The sequence below is a fragment of the Mustela nigripes genome, chromosome 12 (assembly GCF_022355385.1).
Source record: "Mustela nigripes isolate SB6536 chromosome 12, MUSNIG.SB6536, whole genome shotgun sequence".
NCBI lineage: Eukaryota > Metazoa > Chordata > Mammalia > Carnivora > Mustelidae > Mustela > Mustela nigripes.
In genome coordinates this window covers 134,106,640-134,112,194 of record NC_081568.1, presented here as the reverse complement: position 1 = coordinate 134,112,194, position 5,555 = coordinate 134,106,640, and the positions used below count along the sequence as shown (strand labels likewise).

Below are 5,555 nucleotides of genomic sequence, written 5' to 3'. Positions count from 1 at the left end.
GCCTGCCTCTCTGCCTACTTGTGATCTCTGTCTGTCAAATAAATAAATAAAATCTTAAAAAAAAAAAAGACATTTTCTGCCCTTTTGGTTTTTTTTTTTCCCAAGATTATTTTATTTTATTTTATTTTATTTTTTTAAGATTTTATTTATTTATTTGACAGAGATCACACGTAAACTAAGAGACAGGCAGAGAGAGAGGGGGAAGCAGGCTCCCTGCTGAGCAGAGAGTCCTATGCGGGGTTCGATCCCAGGACCCTGGGATCACGACCTGAGCTGAACGCAGAGGCTTAAACCACTGAGCCACTCAGGTGCCACTCAAGATTTTTAAAAAGATTTTTATTTATTTATTTGACAGAGAGAGAGAGAGGGAGATCACAAGCAGGCAGAGAGAGGGGGGAAGCAGGCTCCCTGCTGAGCAGAGAGCCCGATGTGGGACTTGATCCCAGGATCCTGAGATCATGACCCGAGCCAAAGGCAGAGGCTTAACCCACTGAGCTGCCCAGGCACCCCTCGAGATATTTTTATTTTTAAGTAATCTCTACACCCAATGTGGGGCTTGAACCTACAACTCTGAGATCAAGATTCACACACACTACTGACAAAGTCAGTCAGGTGCCCTCTGTTTTTGCTTCTTTTAAACACAGGTTATTAAAGGTTTCCTTTTAAGTTTTTGGATTTCCATTATGGTGAGCTACCATGCCATAGAAGTTTATAAAATTAATAAACTATTGCTACCAGCTAATTCTAATATTTAAGATACAGAAATTTTTACTAGTGCTTCATAAAATTACATGCATTTAAAACATAAATTATTTTTATTCCATTATGAAAATGCTTCTTAGGGTAATTATCAAAATAATCTCACAAATATCAGTGTCATATTTTGAAAATAAAAATACCCTTTTCTTCTTCCTTACAAAAAACCCAAATTCACACACACAAAAAACTTGTGCTAGTTTAAAATACAACTCATTTGAAGTACATCTACTATAGTTTTTAAAACAGATTAATTGATTCCAGTGAATCTGGGGGAAAATTTTTTTTTTTAATCTAAGCTTTTCCCTAAATCCTTCCATTTAGAGAAGGTTAATTCAACTTGTCACAGATTTAAACTATTTTTCAGGAACGGGAATAGGGAAGTTGGGTATTTACCACAGAAGAGAGATAGTAGGTGTGATCGGTCACGATATGAATAATCAGATTTCTGGATTGTTTGTTTTTATTCCTGGTTTTAAAACCAAGATCTGGATATAAGAGGGCATCCAAAGTTCATTTCATTGGCCACTCAAATATACTGTGTGGTAAATTAAAAGTGGTCTTAAGTTATTTTATGCCTTTCCACGAGGAGAGTGAGTCTACTTCCCCACAAGTGAGCACCTTATGATTCCTTTGACCAACACAATGAGGCAGATGTGACAAATGTGACTCTCAGCTCTGTCTTGTCATGTCCGGATCTGCTGCCTCCACAGGAGAAAGCCCCTGAGGGGAGGGCAGCATGTAAAGCAAAGACAAGCTCTCTGGGCTGCAGTCGCTGATGGTGATGGGTAATTTTTTGTGTCAACCTGACCGGCCTCACAGATACCGGGATAGCTAGTAAAACATGTCGTGGTATGTAAGTGATTTGGTAGATTGAGTGAAGAGATCTGAGCTCACCAGTGCAGGCAAATGCAAGCAGGCAGCATCCAAGCTGTAGGGAAAAAAAGGGGAAGAGAGAGCAAATCTCTTCCTTTTTGAGCTGGGATACCCATCTTCTCCTGCCCTCAGACACTGGAGCTCCTAGTCCTCAGCCTTCGGACATGGACTGAGTTATCCCACCAGCTTCCCTGGCTCTCCGGCTTGCAGGTGGCAGACTGTGGGACCTTTCAGCCTCCGTAACTGCCTGAGCCAATTCCTCCAAATCTCCTCACATGTAACTGAGTATATCCTATTGGTTCTCTTTCTCTAGAGAGCCCTGACTGAGACACCGACCAAGAAGCCTGCAGAAGACAACAACTATGTGCAAATGCCCCAGGGAAGAGCAGAAGAAATGCTCAGCTGAGCCCAGCCCAACTTCATGAAGAACAACAACAAACTGCTCATGTGAGTCCCTAAATTGAGGGAGGTTTGTGACAGAGCAACAAGTTGAGAGAGGCACCCCGAGCCCACTACATGAGGTAACATACCCATTCAGTGAGCAAAACAGGCTAACAGAGTTGGGGCTTCACTATCAGGTCTCCTATTTCAAATTTCTACTTTGGTTTCTCATCTAACTTAGAGCCAATTTATTTCAAATTGGAGCGACTATATTTCACTCCTAGTATCTGCCTCCCCCCCCCCCCCCCATTTACTTACCAAACAAATCCCACTTCCGTGTTACCACCAAAATATCGAAGATCCTAATTAAAATTCTCCCTGCCATCACTCATCCTTTCCAGCATACTTCTGCCTACAGGATAAAGTCCTGAGCCTCCCCTTCATAGCTCTTCATGAGGCCCTGTCCCAAAGCAGAAGAGGCAGGAGTCTAGACCCACTGGCCCCTTCCCCACTGATCTCGAGTTTCTCCCAGATGTGTTAACCTACCCTGTGCTTCCAAGCTGAGCATACTCCATAACTTAGAAAGTTCTTTACAGCATCTAGAGCCCCCAAGGAAATCCTGAGGCATTAGGTAAAGCACTTGAAGGGGAAACTTAGATTCTTAAAATGAGTGGAATCCTGCATGGAACGGTCCAGGACAGCCACAGCTGAAATCTAAGAGCACATGTGAATCACTGAGCCAGCTGCATGTGCTGTTCTGTATCTGTGGTCATATGTGAAGATCCATTTCCTTGTGATGCTTCAGGAAGTCTTAGATAAAAGGTCTCCTGGGAAACACCTGGGCCTCTAAGGTGCTCATGCAAACCTTGGATCTCCATGAATTCCTGGAGCTTCTCCTTTCAGACACTGTGACCTCAATTAAACTGATCTGTGACCAGGTTGTTCTTTCTAGGACAAACTTACTGCAGGATGGCCAGAAACACCTCCATGGAGATCCACTTGACAAATGATTATTTAAAAAACAAACAAACGAACAAACAAACCAGGGGACCCTGGGTGGCTCAGTGGGTTAAAGCCTCTGCCTTCCGCTCAGGTCATGATCCCAGGGCCTTGGGATCAAGCCCCTCATCAGCTTCTCTGCTCGGCAGGGAGCCTGCTTCCTCCTCTCTCTCTCTCTCGCCTGCCTCTCTGCCTACTTGTGATCTCTCTCTGTGTGTCAAATAAATAAAATCTTTAATAAAGAAAAGAAAACCAAAAATTGTACAGAATCACCTGGGAAACTCGTTTTTGAAATTCTGATGCCCAAGCCTTCCACTGAACCTGTAGAATTCTGGGATCTGTAGGAGTATTTGTACAAGCTCACTGTGTGGTTCTGAGAAAGAGCAGAAAGTTTGAGGACAACGGGTTACGAAAATGACGCTAAAGCAGGATTCATTCACCACTGGGTGGCGCCAGAATTTCAAAGATGAAAATTTCTACTCTGGCGTTGTTTCCTTTGAGAGAACAGTGAGTATATTTCCCTTTTCTCTCTATTCTCCACATCTCCCCAGCTTTTAGAAAAGGGGTGTATCACACCTTTTCTCCACTCAGTATGAGTTTGGCACTTTCTCCTTGAACTTATTTAGGTCATAACAAAGTATCTTGCTCCGCAGGGACCCCGGAGGGGGGCTCTTTCAGCACTGCCCCTACTTTCCTTTAGCATTGTCCCTTTCAAGTGCAATGTTTGAAAGAAGAAAATCCACTGTGAGTACTGGCCTCAACAGCGAGGAGTGATTCGACAAAAAATAATTATATGACAAGTTCCCGAAAGCCGTTATTTAGCCATTTGTAGTTTTCAATCCCTGCCCTTTCCCCAAAACCACGACTTCAAAACTACACAAGAATCGCGTTTATTCTTTCCAAACTCCCACTGCTTCAGTGCAAAACTATTTGACAACTTGTTAACAGTTTTGTCCTCTCTTCTTCCTCAGAGATTTGTACATTAACAAATCCCATGCAGATAATAATGTCATTCAAAAATTTCTCTGTACAAAAAAAAAAAAAGAGAGAGAGAGAAATTCTCTGTACTGTCCATTTGTTTGAAATCTACTTGAGGTCATGTATGCAGTCCTGCATGCATTTAATTATTTTTAAATGTGCATTCAACAGAAATGGCTGGAAAGGGGCGCCTGGTGGCTCAGTGGGTTAAGCCTCTACCTTCTGCTCAAGTCATGATCTCAGGGTCCTGGGATCGAGCCCTGTATCAGGCTGAGCCTGCTTCCCCCTCTCTCTCTGCCTGTTCTCTGCCTACTTGTGATCTCTCTTTCTGTCTGTCAAATAAATAAATAAAATCTTTTAAATAAAAGAAAGAAAGAGAGAGAGAAAGGGAGGAAGGAAGGAAGGGCTGGAAAGATGAACAAAGCAAATAACATTTATCTTATCAATCCTATAAATATCTACTGAGCCACTGTATGTACCAGGCACTGTGGTACACACTAACGGGGAGATCCGAGGTTGAATACAACAGGAAGATGGAAGGTCTCCTGGACTTATACATCTAATTGAGAGAAACATGGGGGGATTAGCAAACGAACGAATAAAATAACAAGAGCGACAACTCTTCCAAAAAGTAAAGCAGAATGATGTGATAGTCTCTGCACAAGATGGGATTAGTGTTGACAAGGTGGTCAGGGAAGGCACTGAGGAGGCAGCATGTGAACCAAGAACAAATGAACCAAAATAAATAAATAAATAAAAGAACAAATGAACCATCTACGCAGAGGGTAGAGCAAAGGCAGCAATCTGGGACTAAACAAGCCTGGTACTTGGTGGATCAGGAAGGAAGCCAACGTAGGGAAGCATCAGCCCCATGAAGTTGGAGACATGAACAAAGAAAGACCCTATCAAGGTCAGAGACTGAGATATATATATATATATATATATATATATATATATATATCATTATATCTCTCTATAGATAGATATAATGGAAAATCACCAAAAGGTTTTAAGGAGGAAAGCAACATGGTCTTATTTATTTATTTATTGTAACACAACATTTAATTACATCGGTTTCCCATCGACACACTAGTCATTTAATGATGACTACATTGGTCATTTCCACTGGTGGCAAGAAGCTCTTCTGCTAAAGGCTCCCATGGTTTCCAGTGTATCATTTTTCCTGCCAGACTTACTTCATTTGCAGCCTCAAGCATCACCTCTGCTAGCTGGCCACTCTGAAGTTAGTCTTCTAATTTCTTAACATCTGGTTCCACTTTAACCAGTGGACCCAGCTTCTCATTTGCAATCTGTTCTGCATATGTGCTATAGGCTGCATTTTCAGAAATCTGCTCAAGAACATCAAGAATCTTTGTGTACAACATTGTTAGCCTTTCATGTGGACTTTCACATATAACCAACCCCACCAGGCTGGAGGTTGTCCTCAGGAAAGGTGCCATGACAGCGCCTATAGATTTACTTTTTAGATCATCTTGGCTCCTGACTGCAAAGGGGATATAAATGGAAGCATAGAGAACAACTGGAACGTGGCAGTAATTGTTGCT

General features: G+C 42.2%; 1 long non-coding RNA gene across 1 annotated transcript in view; it reads left to right on the top strand.

The window, feature by feature from the left end:
• Nucleotides 1-3,198, top strand: part of LOC132028019 (uncharacterized) — a 25,232-nt gene extending 22,034 nt beyond the window's left edge. Inside the window, exons 3-4 of the long non-coding RNA XR_009407321.1 lie at nucleotides 1,946-2,079; nucleotides 2,966-3,198. This is a non-coding gene — a long non-coding RNA (uncharacterized LOC132028019). The remainder of the gene's footprint in view (nucleotides 1-1,945; nucleotides 2,080-2,965) is intronic.
• The last annotated feature ends 2,357 nt before the right edge of the window (nucleotides 3,199-5,555 follow it).